General features: G+C 41.1%; 1 protein-coding gene across 5 annotated transcripts in view; it reads right to left on the bottom strand.

The window, feature by feature from the left end:
* BMPER (BMP binding endothelial regulator) overlaps window positions 1–17,999 on the bottom strand; it is a 165,918-nt gene that overhangs the window by 145,842 nt on the left and 2,077 nt on the right. The gene's annotated exons all lie outside the window — the stretch shown is intronic.

The following is a 17,999-nucleotide window of genomic DNA, read 5'->3' as shown; positions in this document are numbered from 1 at the left end:
ATATTTATTTTTTGAAAGAGGTCAGGCTGATCCAGAACAATGCTGCCACATCTGACGCAACTCCCCAGTCAGTGCTCAGCTGAGCAAAGGGTTCACTCAGGAATCCCAGACTCCCTTGGAAAGGAAAATTTAGGGAAGTGCTGGAGGATCACCCTGGACTCCTCACTGCACTCACCAAGGCCAGTTGCTGGAGAGCTTGTGTTTTAATGCATCTGAGGAAAAGATCAGAAATTTTGTTGGGTATCCCTCTCCCACACTTTGCCAGTGAGAAACAAGGGTCTCCTTAACTTGGCACACAGAGGTGATGCTAAATTCCCATACAGGAGAGATACACTAACCAGACCCAATGTAACTGTCACTGCTTCATATTACCTTTCCTACAACCTCCTCTCAACACAAGTTGTTCACCTTCTACATACACCTCATATTTTTACCTTCCCTCAAAGAATCCCACACAAAACAGCCCATTCTGGTGGCAAATTATATCAAACTAACAGCCTTAAACTCATATGGTACAGTTAAATAAAATGCCAACATGAAAAGAAGAAAAAAACCCACGCACACTAAAAAGGAGTCTGAATATTTGGCACAGATCTTGGAGAGGATATGTGCCAAACCACAGCTTGGGAGCCACAGCCAACTTTCTATAGGGTTCCCCACCGGACTCCTACCGGCTTATAGCAGCCACCAGGAGGATGGCCCTTTTCAACCTGGATTAGGCTTCAAGAGGAAAAAAAAAGAAAACTAGGAGTCTGCTTCGTTTATTCAGGACTTTCCCAAGGGGTGCTTCCATCAATGGTATCCTGAGTCCACACTTGGGCTCTAACAGCTGGCTGCAGAAGACATTGCAGATGTGGTTTCTCAGGGGGCCAGATGTCCACAGTGATGATCTAGGGTTTTTTTCTTTCTTTCTTTGCAAGTATTGAAAATGCTTTTAGGGAGCTTGCACTGCATTTCTGATACCCTGAGGTTATTAATTATTAATACTGAATGGGAAAAAATGTTACATAAACTTTCATTTAACCAAAAAAATGCTGTGGAGGGAAAAATAATAAAAGCAAGACTGATAGATTAGGTAGAAATACCAACTACCTTTAATGACTAAATCCTGAAAACATTCATTTTTTACCATGATTCTTCACAGTCCCACTGGTAATTCTGATAGGGCTCCTCACCAAATAGCTCAGGGTGTCCTTAAGTTTCTGCTAGGAGAAGCCTGTGGGATCACTCATGAAAACAATTACAGTTTTCAAACAATGGCAAAAGTCACCCTCAAGGAATTTGGGATGGAGCTTTCAAATACACACATGCGATCTTAGGAGAATAAAGAGCCATTTAAAATTAATGAAACAAGTGTATTCAATTCACATAGGCAGCCTCTCCACCGCAAAGCAAAGGGCAGTCTCTTGAACACAGGCTCCACCATGTGCTGTGATCCCTATGTTCTTAGGCCATGCTACGGGGCTCTCTGCCAGGTGTTGCACTCAGCCAGAGCATCCTCTCAAGCACACAAGAAGTCACACTCACTTGCCACACAGGCCACAGAAGCATAGGTTTGGGCCAGCACTTGTCACAGGCTCTGTCCCTCAGCAAAGCTTGGGAGCTCCCAAGCCTGTACCTGTACCTGTGTTTACATGCAAACAACCCTGATGTTGGACCAACTTGAACTCAAGGACAGGCTCAGACACATGCTTAACTCATGGTTTAGACAAATCCTAAGGCTCTTTCTGAAAACAGTACCCTGGTTTTTTGGCACTCTTGCCTGGAACTCTCTGTCTCAGGTCAGATTTACAAACCTCACTTTAACTGGCAGAGTTGATGCAAGAAAGAGATCCCTGCTAAAACTGTGGGACTGCTGTCTTCCATGAGCATTCCTCTACCTGAACAAGAGCCACACAATTAGGCTTCAGGGAGAAGACACCACTCCCCAAGGAGAGACATTTGCAGACCCTTTGAACCACTGTCAAGGAGAATGAGGATAAGTTCTCATTTCCCTAGTTCCCTTCCAATTATCTGCTGCAGTTTTTTTCCCTTGCAAAACAAATACTGTAGGTACAGTAAAAAAATGGCTTAGCACACTAGATGCATTTCTAAATTCAAGGTGGAAAAATATTTCTCTATGAAATATTTGTTTTCTGGGAAATTATATAGTTCCCTCCATTTGCCCACATAAACCTACAAACACCAAGGCATATTCTTCACCAAGAGAGAGAAAGGTCCCGTTATTTTAAGCACATAAAAATCTCATAGGACTAAAGTCAAACATATGCTTCAATACCTTCAGCATAAGTTCCTTGCCTGTGGCAAACATCACCATGACTTCAGCACGAATTGTATTAGATATACAGTAATTTCATGAATACAAGCTGCAGCAATTTGACAAAACTTTTGGTGGAAACCCAGAAGTGCGGCTAATACTCGGGGGTGGCTAATATGTGAATAATTTTCTGACATTTACAACCCTAGACGTGCCAGCCAGGGCGCTGAGCCAAGCACTGGCCAGTAAAAGCCGGCATTTCGCGATTGTTACAAAGTGTTACTCTGTCGCACCGCGGGTGGAGCCTGGTTCCCTGCAGGCAGCACGGGGGGCGGGGAGAGAGGCAGGAGAGCTCTCTTCTTCCCTCCTCTGCCGCAGCCCGGGGGAGAGACGCGGGGACCCCGCGCCGCCATGGCCGTGCCTCGGGGAGCCGGTGGGGGCCCCGCGCCGCCATTGCCGCGGCTCAGGGAGGGGGGGGGAGCCCACACCGCCATTGCCGTGGCTCGGGGAGGAGGCGGGGAGCCCGCGCCACCATTGCCGCGGCTCGGGGAGCCGGCGGGTGCCCCGCGCCCCCATTGCCGCGGCTCGGGGGGGAGGGGGGGAGCCCGCGCCGTCATTGCCGTGGCTCGGGGAGGAGGGGGGGGGCTCTGCGCCCGCCCTCCGCCGCCAGGCGGGAGCAGAGGGTGCTCCATGCCCGGCCGGCGCCGTGGCGGGGGTGGGGCGAGCGAAACCAGAGGCGGTGGCCAGCCCCGAGCAGCACCACCGAGCTGGGCTGCCTGGCCCCGTCAGCAGCCCCTAGCGGGCCGAGCCTGCACAGCCTTAGTTGAGCCAGTAAACCCCCCGCCATGCCGCGGTTCTGTTAGTATTTGGCAACTTTGCTGCATTGGGGGTCCTCGCTGCAAACGTCAGAGCGGCTTATATTCAGGGGTGGCTTATTTATGGACAAAGAACAAAATATTTGCCAACACCCAGAGATGCAGTTTATACTCAGTGCGGCTTGTATTCGTGAATTTACTGTAAATGACAGTATTTTAATTCAGTTCACAGTCTCTCCTTTTTAGAGCAGAGCACTCAGTAGCCTCCAATTTGCCCCCTCATCCTTGTAATCTGTTTGGCTTATCTGGCCTCTCAGGGTAAACAGGGAGGAGGCTGCAGCCTTCCCTCTAATGATGCTCAGTCAGCATCAACCATCCCCCTTCATAATTCAAGCTCTCCCCAGTCCCTAGGAAAGATGATTAAAACACAGACACTCCTGAAAGATGACACCAAATTTCACTTCAAATGGGTATTCCCCACGGGTGTGCAGAAGACATGAGTGTGTGCAAGTGATTCGGGACAAATCACTCAAAACCCCTAACAGACTGAACAGATTTTTTTTTTTTTTCACTGTGCTTAATGATGTTCACCAGCATGAGAAAAGTGACCTTGGTGGCCTGCTGCAATCCCTGACAGTAGCCCTCTGCACCAGTATTTAGTGAAAAGAAAGCACCATCTCTTCCTCCTACATTTGCTGTCATTAATATTTAGGCCGCAGTTGGGGCCAGAGTCCCAGAATATCAAATATTTTGCAGCACATCCCTGCTCCAGTGAGCTTAGAGACAAAGTAGACGTGGGCCAGACACAATTCCTGTGACTGCACATTGAATCAGTGAGAAAGCCAGGGAAGTATCCAGACCATGTAGCTCTCAGTCTCCGTGTCTCTACCTCAACCTCCAAGTGCAGTTTCAGATTACAGTTCGTCAGTTGCAGTTAGAGGCAATGCTCTTTACCTCTCAGCAGAATAGCTTGGCAGTCTTCTAGCAATAAAAGACAGGGTCTTGACAAGTTCCCAGCATTTCATATTATAGTGAAAAAAAAAGACATAGCAATGCAGGAGCCAGATTTCAAGAAAGCGTTACATACAGTGATTCTTGTGGGATACCACACCTTCACATTTCATGAGATGCACACTTTTGAAATTCACATCTTTTTCTGTGAATTTTAATTCACAAGATTATATTTCTACTTTGTCAATGAAGAGCTTGAATTATCTCAGAAATTAACCTTACCCATTCAAAAGAGTGCCCTGACAATATTCTGCTTTTGTTTCTTTGCTAATATTATCCCAGTACTACACATTGTTATTTTCCAGTAGATATTGTCAATGAGAGAAAAAGAAAGCCATTAAAACAACAAAAAGGACATCAAAATCAAAGCACATCAAAATAAATCAGTTCAGAATCCCTATTTTTTATAACTATTTTCTATTAGAGACTGAATACTGACCAATAGTATTTTTTCTTCTAATGTTGCGAGTTAAAATTTCATTTGACATTTATTAAAAAGAGGTGCACTGACTTCTTTTTAAATAAGTATAATTTCATCACATTTTGATAGGTTAAATCTATGAATAAGTTATCCAAACAATAGTTACCTGCCATTGCATCTTTATTACTTTCTCTGAAGCCTGCTAACTCAGTCTCCACACTGGAAGTTTCAGCAGTGGTAAATGCTCTAATTTTGAGCTTCAGTCTGTTCTAAAAACTTTGAACAAAGCAGCCCTTGAGGCCACGTTCTTCTTAAAGACTTTAAAAAGCCCAATGGGCCTCCTAACTTACTCTGCAACAAGTCATATCCCATGAAGAATCTCACTTCTGTACAACACAAAAACCGGGCTAGATTAAAGAAAAGGAAAGAAAAACACCAGGATCCCCTGCTGCTCTGTCTGGCCAGAATCATGTCTTTTACTTCCCATATCCTCTAAAGAAATGATGCTCTCATGATATATTACCCTAATACATCACTAAGTGACAGTTTTCTCATGATACTGTATCCTCAAAGATGTGATGCATGCCAGAAGCAGCAACAGGAGATCTCAGCTGGGGGAGAGAAAGGAGATGGTATTTTTATTTTCTTTCAAATGTTTAAGCTTCACTTTGGGGTTTTCTAATGTTATTTTGAGAGGAAAATCCCTGTCAATCGCAGCTTCATAATCCAGAGACTCCTAGAAGTTTTGCAGTACAGCTTTTAAACCAGAAAGCACCAAAAGTAGTCTCTTCATTTAATTGAAGCAAGTTTTGAAATAGGACCAAAATGATTGAGGAATAACAACCAAGTAAAAATAGTAGCCCAAAAGAAAGAAGCAAAAAGAGTCTGTTTTCTATTATGAAATTATTTAGGTAAAAGGTTTCCAGACTCTGCTGTTTTAATGAACTTGCAAGGACACTGAGCACTGACCCTGAATTTGTTTTCTTATGTGATCTTGCCTGTGCTATGCAGTAGTTTTAGAAAATAGGAAAAGGTTATTCACACCAGTCTGCAGAAAGAAAGCGCAGCCTCCAAATTGTCAGTCAGTATAGAGAAGAGTGAGAAGAGACTAGGAAAAGGAGCGTTTCAGACAGGATGCCTCAGAGGAGGAAAAAGCTTTCAGAGTCCTTTAATGCTGCCGTCAAGTGGAAAAGGTTCACTCCTTTTGTTGCAACTGCTACTTGGCTACTAGTAAACTCTCATAGAGGCCATGGTAATCCTGGGTCATGGGCAACTCGGGGCAGGCATCACCCTCAAGCTGTCTTCATCCAGCTGCTGCCAGCAAAGGCAGGATCAAGGTCACAAGAGAATTAGTCAGAATAGTTTATGACACCATGATGTTTAATTTGACACATTTCACTTCTGTGTGCTTCTACTTCATATCTACTGAAACTTCCTGCTTCCATGAGATGCAAAGAAGAAAGGTAGAATAAGCTTTCCTTTGTTGTGATTAATCACACTGCCAAATTAAGTATGGTTGTGACTTGCAAAACTTCAGCCAACACTGTAGCTAATAGGAGAAAAAGCATATTTTGACTTGTGGACTAAGCAAAAGCGACATGGAAGTGATTGCGAAGAAACTAAAAGCCAAAGCTGTCATTGTCACTTTCACACTCCTTGAACTGACTTTGACCATATTTTGTGGTCTGGTCATGGTTGCTTTTGGGTGAGATGTAACAGCCCCCAATCACAGCAGTGATCACTTAGCCACATAACAATACCACTGTAGTCAATGAAACCACCCATGAGAGCTCTGCACTGAAGAGCTGCACTCAAAGGTCTGAAACATGCACAATGCTCTATGCTCTGGGTAGACCCTGTTAATTAAACACTTATTTTTAAATGCTGCTCTGGAAAAACTTTGCTGTCCAAAATAAGAAACTCATCTTGCACAACCACTTTCCTCTTGAAAAATCCAGTGGTTAAAACATGTTTTTGAATAATTGTAGCCCTGCAGGGACAGTTCTCACTTCTGAAAAGCAAATTCCCTTCTTTCTGTTTTGCACATGTACAAACAAACAGGTTCTGGTATGTCCAAATCTTGCAAATCTCAACTATAATAATACATTGAATGGAAGCCATACAAGCAGGTTTTTTTTCCTATGCCTGTGTTACCTTCTCTCCTTCCTTTCCCCTGCCCCACTTGCATTGTGGGAAGTAAAAAAAAATACCTGTTTCTGACAAGTAAATGGAGCTGACATTAGACCGAAGCTTGAAGGTGAACAGGGTATGCACAAGTCATTTGTCATTTTGACAAAGTGAGATTTGGTCACCAGTGGGACACCTGAAAGACATCTGAACAGTTGGCCTTGACCACCAGCGTTTCTTACAGCTTATAAAGGGACCCATAGGACCAAGAGCACAACCTGCTTCTGGAAGTGACTCCTGCAGTGGTACCTCTTGATAGATGTAAATGCAGTGTGATATATCAGGTGCCATTAAGATCTTTGCTAGCAGGTTCTATTTACATAAGTGAGGAGTGCAGATAGCATCTTGTCAACCCAATTAATGAGACTCAAATGCAAGGAAACATTATGCCTGGCTCAAAGTCCACAGGGCTCTGAAGGCAGACAGACATGATTTCATTGTGTGGGACAGCACTGTTCTCTTTGAGCAAGAACTCAGGCAAAAATCCTTCTACCTAGACAGCTAGGGGAGGCAGAAAGATGATCTGAAATCCAAAAGTTTCATGCCTTTAGCACAAGAAGTGCTCTTTATGATGAGAGACTCAAGTGTCATGTGAAACAGAGAACCTGCGGCTGAGCCCAGGAAAACAAAAAAAGTATCTACTTGACGTCTTGGAGACTTAATTTTTTATTTATTTTACCTTCTTCTGCAATTAGAGAAAGTCCTTGCTGGCCAGGTCTGGATTAGAAGAGAAACACTGTTTCTTCCAGCCTGTCCACGCTGCTGCGTTTTACACAGGCAAATGCAACGCACTTCTCTACCCTAAAGAAGAGAGGGAAATTTCCTGACCAAGATGAGATCACTAATCTCTTAATCAGTGACTCTCGACATACTGCTTTACACAAAAACTGCTGTTCTCTCTCAGCCTCCACCTATTAATATCTATGATATAGAAGCAGATGCTCCTGTCACCCAGGTCAGAGCAGTGAACCCTGAATGATACAGCATGAGGTGCTTGGCCTCGAAACAGAGGGGGTTTAGGGAAAGGCCTTGTACTCACCAACTTCTGTCAACTCTCTGCTCGGCATGACAGCTCTAAGAAATTCCTATTTGGAGCTGTCTTCTCAATGGAGGAGACAAGACAGAAAGCATGGGCTGCCTGGGCCAGCAGCCCAATCTCAACACCACTCAGTGGATTAACCTAAATCCTCTGATGGGAGCAGTACCTTGTGGCCATAGACACAAGTTGTCTGCACAGGAGTCATATTAATTCTCCAGAAGACGCTTCAAATCCTTCTAAAACTCTGGTTCCTGAACCATGCATAGCTTTCCTGAAGTCACATCACATGCACATCCTCTCCCAGTGGTCCTTATGCCCACTGAACAGGCTTGGAGCTGCCTACTCATCTCTCCAAATGGCTCCCTTCCAGTGAAACTCCCTTTTCTGGTACATGATTTTCTTCCCTTTTCCCTTTTTTGGCTCCCACCTTTGTAAGTTTCTGTACATGGACTGGTATAATTATTTCAAAAAACCCCAATGATATCAAAGATACTCCTTTTATAGTAAAATGACTATAAAATTGTTTGGGCAGCAAATATGTACACTTCACATAACAACAAGTGCATTAAACCGTTAAACCTGTGCAGTGTCATATACAGAAAAACATATCCTCTGTCACAAACAAGCAATCAACAGCCTCCACGAGGCTGTAGTAGGAGAGCCTTCTGGTTAGCCTTCAGTTAACAGCCTTATCTCAAAGCCAGCCACCCTAGCTGGCTCCTTCCTGCCCCAGTGGTTTCTACGTGACACAACCTTGAGATGTTTGATGTTTCACTAACTGGCACAATCAGATTATAATCATTATGTAGCCCTAGAGCACTCATTTATGAGCTCTTCTCCATCTCTCCCAAGCGATACCTCAACTATATATGCAGACATAAAAAAGAACAAGGAGGCAATCTCAGGGCAACCAAGTCTGTTATTCTTCATCCACTAATAAATCCTAAGACAAAATAGAAAAACAAATGCAAATGCATGACTCTAGCTGGCCATCAGAATACATTCTGATAGTTCCAAGCCTTGGGGAAATTCCCATTTCCTACTGAAGCCATTTAATATAACCGAACATAAACATGCCAGAAGAAGATAAAAAACAAAACAAACCCCAAACAAGTAAACACAGTCCAAAACACATAGACTTCTAGCCTATGAGCTGTCAGAAATGTGATTTTCCTGGCCAGGGCAATGCAACGTATTTGCTTGCATCCCCCTGGCTATGGAAGAATGCAAGGTGCTGCTGCCATGCCTCAAGATTTAGCTATGAAAGAGGATTTGAGCCATAACATGACCTTATGGGGAAAGGGGCAGCTGATCCTGCAGCAACAGAGGAGCCTGTGGTTACACTGAGCACACCTGAGCTGACCAGGGCTGAGCTATACCTGGTTTTCAGTGTGAAGCAGAAATGGTCTTACAGGAAGTTGCAATACTACATGCTGACATTTACCCATACTTTAGGCTGCATTGCTACCAGGCAACTGACTGCCAATGCCCTGTGTGAACTAGACTATCTCTGGAGCAAAATGCAGTGCAACCAGGTCAGCAGAGCTCTGAGGCAGAGTTAAAGATGGCCTCACTCAACCCCTAATACTGAAGCTTCGTGCAAAGGTTTTCTTAAAACAGGGACTCAGACTGGGACAGAAATTTGTCTGGGAAAATATCAGATCTTCAGAATCATTTTTTCTACATGACATTTTATCATATCCCCATCCTTAGTATTCACAATAATAAATATATGTCAGCTCTAATGCTGTTTCACAGTACTGCCTTTTGCCATAGCACTTCCCAGCACACACATACAATGCTTCCTTCTCTGAAAAATCTGGGATATAATACAGAAAATTAAAACTATAGCCAGGAAGTTGATGTGTAGAATGGATGACAAAACAAGTTAAAAGGATGCAAATCATAGACAATGCATGAAGACAAGTTATTTTCTCAGCAAGGTGTTGGCACATACTCCTACTTTAACACCAAGTTATGGGCAACTATCTAGAGCAAGTGGATTCTAGATGTGGGGAAATGGAAAAAAAAAGCCAGGAAAAAAGTCTAAAAACTAAATGAAGAGACAGACAAAAACTGTATGAAATTCAGGTGTCAGCACACAAGGTCAGCTTTCTGGGGATGATAAGGGATGAGATCCATGCTGTACATGGACCCAGAGCTCAGCACTTGATTCAGTTGGATGCAAAACTCTGCACAGAGCTCGATCAGCCAAACAGTCAGACTAGGAATTTTTTAGCTGCAGTTTAATGCATAAGATGAAGAGGCCAAGAGGCCTCAGAGGAAGTAATCACAGCAGTTATTAAGTACATTATAAGCAAGTACCAGTATGATACTCATTTTAATAGTAGTAATACCAGTAAAAGCTTTTCTATATTTTTTTTCTTCACAATGACCTTTTTATTTGACCATAAGCTCAATATAAAGAGGCTGCATTTTATTTGATTTTTTTGGGGGGGATGTTGTTGTTTTTTAATATTTTTCTTCTCTCAAAATTTTCTATTAAAACACGATGGGGAAATAAAATCAGATATTTGGTGGGGAAAAAATCACTTACAGAACCATAATTCTTAAAAGGACCATTAACAACTCAATGGAAGAAACTTGAAAGCTAATAAAAACTATACACAGGTACCTATGCTTCTAAAATGCTATTTTGATATTGGACCAGCTCTTTAATAATGTTTTTCTTATTGGAAATAAAAAAGCGTCTTACCTTAGACTGGTCCACTCTGCTCTTATTGTAGACACATTCCAAAGACATTTGAAAGTTATATTACATTTTTCCATTTAGTTTAGGGTATTTTTGTGCTCTTCACACTTTCCCATGTATTATTTATACATATTCTTTTGTATTTGAGCTATCTGATCCTTTAATTACACCAAAGAGAATCTCATTTTCATACATGATGGATTGGATCTTCATCATTGTTACAATGACATATCACCTGCTCTCTTCCAGGAGGGTTTTGCCAAGACCTGTAATCAGCTCAGCACTGTGTGCATATGTGTATTTGCTCAGTGCAGTGGACTATGTTAGAAATGTCCAAGCAGTGAACTCTTCACAATCCCATGTGGTCTGAGAACAACATGAAATAGCTTCTTCCAGCCTGCAGATTTCCAGAAAGGTTTCATCATAAGCAGTTACACATGACTATGTACACATCCCCAAAAAATTGTCATGACAAAGCAGAGTGATCTGAAGGCCAACATACTTGTGCAGGGGTGCGTCACAGACTGAGGCAGCTCTTGGGTATGAAGTGCAGAAAGTGGACATTAATAGGTCCATGGATGGCACAACAAACTATACTACGCAATACATGAGGAGGAAATCAGATGAGACATTGTATGTGGTACTATTTGACCAGGTGGACATACTCTGGACTTGAACATTCCTCAAAACTGCTGATGGGAACTTTAAGGATCAAGCCAGGGTAGCCATCATCTACCACAGACAGTCTGTCAAGCAGGTGGAAGTCTTGTTTCACAGGTGTTTTGCATGAATTAAGAACAAGTACAGCTGAACCTACCAGATCATCCTCCAGACGAGCCTACCAAAGCAATCACAATTCATGTCTGAGTCTCGATCCAAGTCATTTCACTCTTGCAAGACCTCCTTCATATACACATATTCAAACATACATTTCTTTAGTTTCTGTGACAAAGCACATACGGGACACTCTGCTGCCCCAGATATTGGCATTATGTCTGTTTTTATTTTCAGGGTTTGTTTTTTGGGGTGGGCGTGCTAGGTTTTTCATTTAAGAGCTGGCATATACAACTGTAATTGGGAAAAAAAATAATAAAACTTTCATCATGTTGAAGCATGTTTGCATTTCAGGAACTCTTCATGCACCAATCAAAAAAGCATTCTCTTTTGGAGTAATATGGGAGTGAAAACTATCAGTACACTACTCTATCATAGGCTTTTTTGTCTCTGTTTATTATTTTTGTGAGTGAAGAGAAAGCTGATTGTATTATACAGTAATAAAGATCAAGAGTATTTAAATTGAAAGAAGATGCAGTCTTGGTAGACTCTCTAGCTGATATATGTAAACTATTGAAATTAAATTAAATAAAATAGGTATGAAAGAATTGTTTGATGATTTTTTTGTTTGGTTTTTAATATGCACTACTCCACTAAAAGTCATCTGGGCCACATTATACCTTGAAGCAACAACAATTGAATCCTCATGTACTAAAACACTGCCATCTTCACTGAACATGTGTCAAACACTTGCTCTCAGGCTAGCTATGTGTTTTAACTTGTTCACTGTGCCTCAGAAATCAGCTATGCTACAGGTAAAGAGCCCCAGCACATCTAGTAGGTGTTTTGTTTTAGTCTGCAATGAGGACATGGTTTTTAAGATTGGGCTTCTTTTTGGCTGGAGATATGTGTGTGCAGCAGGGAACAAATATCAAAGTTATTTCTTCATTTTTTGGTTTGCTTGCACTTGGTTTCACCAATTTGTTAGTTCAAGCTAGGTAGAACATTAAGACTTATACTGACAAATTTAACATATTTTTTATGAGCAAAGGTCAAATTCTACACTACTCATTTGGATTTGAAAGTGGAAATTTAAACTACAGAATGATGTTTCATGATGAATAAAACTTATGGCAATTAAAGCTCTGATTTCAATTTTCCTGAGCACCTGCCTCCAAACTTTTCTCAGATTTCCAACACTTGGTTATCCTTCTGGCTCACATTTATTTCCTTCTGGTCTGGATGTAGGTGATAAAAGGTTGAGACATATGATTACCCCTCCTCAGGTGCAATTGGCAAGTTTGAGGTACAAGCATGAGGGAAGTGGGGAGGAGAAAAGGTAGGGGAAATGGCTCTGGTTTAGATGTGGTTTGTCAAGATCACTACTGGCTTTTGTCAGCTATTTCTTGACACAACTCATTTTGTTCTAAACTCTGTCAGGGAAAAAAAGATAATAAAAGACCTTTTCTACCCACAAAAACCATACAAAAACTCATATCATTCATTCTCTTAAAAAAAATTCTAAAAGCAGTTGCAATGTTAAGGCCACCATTAGCTGAGGTACACTTATCTATTTCCCTGCAGTTCCTCATTTCTACCCTGTCCTTTCAGCTGCCATTTTTAGTATGTTCATTTTGAAACTACATACACCATTGGCCAATGGATACATTATTCTTGGATCCCTGCTTGCTTCTGGCAAGGTGTTCAGGGTCCATGGAGATGATGACAAATAAGCATGAAATGACATGGCTCTCCACATCACCACTGGCACCACCACTTGTCATCGTTGTCACTGCTGAGCTCATCTCACCTTCAAAAAAACTCAGCACTCAGAACTTTAACTCAGGCTAAGTTAATTTTGTGGTCTTTTCACATTCTCACTCTATAATTATGCTCAGGTTCTCATTTCACCTATTTCTGACAGACTGCAGCATTTTTATGTCTTTTCCACATGTATGTTGAAGCACGTATTTCTTGAAAGCAAATGCCATAATATCAGTTGCGAGCCTACTTCTATTTTGAGTGTTAGATACCTCCCAGCCAAAAAGCTGTACCAACAAAAACTCTGCTGAATTTGATAATTTACCATACTTGTACCAGAGCTGAACTTAAATATTCCACGCCTATTTTAAATGTTTTAAATTACACTCAAATAAAAGAAATTTAATCAAAAATTCCCTTAATAGTCTGTTAATAGCATTTTCCCCCTAACATTTCAAAATCCTCAATATACAAAAAGTCCAAAACTTACCAAAATGTGCTAGAAATTCATACTTATGAAGTCTTACTTGGTTCTACTAACAGAAATTTACTTATGCCTCTGCTACCTTCAGCCCAAAACTTTCATATATAAAACAGAAAGATCTGAGATTGTCATACACGTTTGGTAGGTTTGGGCTCCTTAAGCTGCACGAGATGTGCAAAGTGTTCCTTTGCACTTTGATTAAAATGATTTTTTTAAAAAATCATTTTTCCACAGATGTGGGAGGATAATTTTAGAAGATAATTTTGCATTAGGTAGCGTAGCTATAATCACTTGCAGTCTTAAAGCATTTAATATATGCAATCAATTTCTCAAAATGAATCAATATAACTCCATTATGAATACTATCAAGATTATGTATTTTTGCCTACAATCATTATTACCAATTCAGGCTAGTTCCCTAAAACACAATTTTTTTTCTCTCATCTTCATAACCCACAGTTTCACTGCTTTGATTTCAGAAGCCAAGAAGACTCAAGACATTTTTACTGTTGACCACTAAGCATGACATAATGTCACAATTGTATGTTCTCTAACTTTTTTTGTACTGTCAGGAGCCATACCATTATCTGAAATAATAGTTTCCTTTTGTTTGAAAATTTTTCTTCATAGGGTTGGTTAACTTACTGCCCATCACATCCAGTATTTCCTTTCAGTGTTTACCTTTATCTGATACAGAACTTGCTGCAGCTGGGAGCATTTCCCATCCTTTCATCAGAAAAATCTTTAGCTATACACACCAGTTGCAATGAGATGGTCAGCCATGTCACAATCAGCAAAACAGTTTTTCAGTGCAACTTCTGTGTATCTATTTTACCCATCAGCTCTAAGTACTTTCTCCAGTGTCTGTGTTTAATGGCATATAAGGTAAATGCATTTGAAAGCAGGTACTTTCAGCTGCCTTTGGCCTTCTTTGCCCTCTTCCAGTATCTCAAAATCCTATGGAAACAAGGTAGGATGTTATATTTCCAGAGGCAGTACATCTCCTCTGAGGAGATGCAGAGCCACAAGACATTCAGAATGGAAGTAGGCAGAACACCAGAGCACTCTGGCTCTAATAGCATGTTGCAGATAGCAATAGCAAGTGATAAAGCACACTTCCCCAAACATCTGCAACATGAAGGTAATTTTAATTTGTCTTTTGCCCATCCATGCCTCAGAAGCAGCTCAGGAGAGCAGACACACCAAAAATCTGGCATCTGTGCAGTCTGTCTGTTGTCAGAGACGCAAAAGAAAATAAGTATGTTCACATTGTGACTCTGTCACCCACATCCACTTGTAAAGTGGAACTGCATGAAATAAAACACAATGTCTTTGTAGTCAGACTATTAGACCAGGAGTTAGGAGACCTGAGCTTTCATCAGTCCTACAAGAAATTCCTTGTGGATAAACCAAATTATGTTCTTTGATGTTTTTCTCTAAAAGGACAAAGACAAAATGGACATTTGTTGCAGTCAGCAGTAATTAATGACGTTCTTTGGAGATCAAATTCATTCATGTTTATGCCATTGCTGAAGTGTGGTAATTGTAAAAGCTCACATTGAAACTCTTGGCTTAGAGATACAAAAAATGACCATTTTTATGGCATTATTAAGACCATTAAGTAGAGACATAAATTATGAATTTGGGAAATTGGGATTTTACCCATAGAGGCTTATTCAGCTGGTAGTTCTTGCATGCAGAGCATTACAGTGTTTATGTACACACACCTACACACCCTTAGTCTACCTGTTTCCTTATATTAAAGGCAAGCATCAGAGCTGATCATGCATTCCAACACATTTCATTTTGACAAGCAGGGACATCCAAAGCAGAGCTATTTCACTGTGGGTACAGTGCCTTTTTATTAGAAAGTATTACTGATGGTTTAGAAGTGAACAGCTTATCATACACCATATATGAAACCTCCAGCACATGACCCTTGATGCGAACTCCTGTATCGTCTCAACTTCTCTTTCCACATGTTAAGAGCAAGTGCTCAAGAATGAGCAAATCAGGTTTGATAGCTAAACTCTGCTATTTCTAGTACATCCCCACTAACACCTCTCTTGTATACAAGATTCAGGGGTTTGAGGTAAAAATAAAACTCTGAAACAAGAGCTAGAATCTTCCACCAAAGCAGTGTCCACAGATAGCAGTCTGTTCTATCTGCATTGCTTCTGCTCACATTCCTACCATGAAGATCAGTCCACCCTGTCTCTGCTAATCAATGAGAAAAGACAACTTTTGGTTTTGGTCTTCCTGCCAACACTTTCCAGTGGTGTAAAAGGAATTGATTTTGTAATTGCTTTTTTCAGTCTTCATTTCATATTGCAATTTACTCATAATCCATGACCTTCCAATGTCTACCACATTTGTTCCTAAAGCACTACCTGTTGCTTTACCCTCCAAAATTATTTAGCCTGTTGAGAGAAAGTCAGAGATCATTTTGCTTATGCTGCCTCTCATTCCCTCTTGCTAGGATGCATCTGCATGTTCCACAGGACAGTCTGCAAAGTTCTGTCAAACACTTGATGATACAGTTCCTGCATTTCAGTTCTGTGTCTTCTAATTCGTGAGATGGTCAAGTCCTGGAAGGAACTTAATAGAATCATAGAATGGTTTGGATTAGAGGGACCCCAGAGAACATCTAGTTCCAAACCTTTCACCATGGACAGGGAAGCCACCCACTAGATCAGGTTGTTTAGGAACCTCATCCCTGGTCTGGACACTGCCAGAGATGGGATGTCCAGAGTTATTTAGATATTTCTCTTCATCCCAGAGCTGTTTAGATTTCCACAATTTGTGTTGTTATTTATGGCAGCCTGTGGTCACGGAAATGCATCACCACTAAGGAAGACTTGCCACAATTCAATCTGCAATTTCAGTGACTCACCTTACTGGTGTTTTTAATATAGGTTCCCTATGCTGAATTTTCTGTCCTCTCTTACACAGCAATTGCTTCCTTTCTTTAACAGCTGATCAAGAGCTCTTTTTAATTTCTCACTTCTTACAGTATGACCATCCATCAGGTTTGCCCTTGAAGAGTATGATCACTCTTCCAGATTAAGTTCCTCACTAAATTTTTATTAAACAATCATTATTTCTAGTTGAATATAAGCAATCTGATTTTCTCTTCCCTCCTGGTCACAAATTACCCCATTTTTCTTTTGTTTTGTCTCTCCCCAGACCTCTTTTCCCTTGTGGTGGGCCTGAACAAAGATTTCAGCAATGGGCAGTCCAATACGTCAATGCTTTGGACATTGCACAGCATTAAAGCCAGTATCTCCAGACTAGTTTCCTTCTCCTCTACTAAGTCTCCCAGCTTCCAGCTAAAGAAATGGAAATTGCATTTATCCTTTGGCAGAAAAAAACCAATGTAGCCAGGGCAGGTAACTGCAGTAACTCACTAGGCATCTGTGTGCTCAATAAAACATAGTGTTCTCCTGACACAGAAGGGATCCAAATGCCCTCAGCTGCCATTTCACTAAAGTGAGCCCTGGAAACCACAGGGATTTAGAGTTCTTACATCCATTGCTTTTTGCAGTTCTTTGTGCTCGCACACTAAAAGGGTGATCATTGATTTAATAAAGCCAAGGTCTGGAGAGATTTATTAATGCAAGTGTTTTACCCTCATGCATTATTGCCCTCATGCCTAGGACTGAACTTCTGCTCTTTCACAGATAAATTGCTTTCTTGCTGGTTAACACTAGCTCTCATGAACAAAAGTGGTGGCAGACATATTTGGGAAGGTGATCCACGATAAAACACAGCTTTGTCTGTCTTTTTGATTTCCCTTTGGTTTCCTTACTTGCCATATCCGATGCTGCTCTTTTTCCCATCTGACTCTGCTCAGAAGAAATCAATAACATATTCTTCATCAATATTACCTAAAAAGTTATCAGTGAATCTCACTTAAAATCTATTGAACTCAGTGCAGTGATAGATATCAGCCTCGAGGGGCTCAAGATGACCTTGGTTCTACAGGTGCCAAAATTGCCTTCTAAGAGGCAGTCTGAAACAATTATTTACATTTTTAATAGACTTACAATAATAATAGCAATAATCTTAGGGGGACAGGGTGTGTTGATATTTCAATCCTAAAGCAAACACATTTACAGCTACTCTGTAAATTCCAAAATGTAAAACATAGGGCTTTCTAGCCTGTACTTTTCTCTGTATTCAACAGCAAATTAAGGTTTATGGGTTTTATTTAAAACTATCATAGGAAGTTTTATTTAGAATGACTGTTTTACAATAACTCCTAAGCCTTGGCTTGTCCAACTGAACTGCTCCCAAAAACGGTTAACTCTTAAACAGAACTACAAGGAAGAAAGAATGTTTCTCCCCAAAATGTGTATCAGCTAGCAACACTATTAATCCCTGAATTCTCAGCACAGCAGGTAAAGTACTCTGATGAAAGCATCACTTGTGTTTTCACAGTCATTTTATTACAGCACATACAGTCACACTGCTGTCTTCACCTTGCACCCTTGTGGAGTTCCTCACTCACTGGGATTGTGACAGGGAGCACATGGAA

Source organism: Catharus ustulatus, chromosome 1 (assembly GCF_009819885.2).
Source record: "Catharus ustulatus isolate bCatUst1 chromosome 1, bCatUst1.pri.v2, whole genome shotgun sequence".
NCBI lineage: Eukaryota > Metazoa > Chordata > Aves > Passeriformes > Turdidae > Catharus > Catharus ustulatus.
Note: the sequence above shows the minus strand (reverse complement) of the source record. Positions and strands in the feature narration are given on the sequence as shown.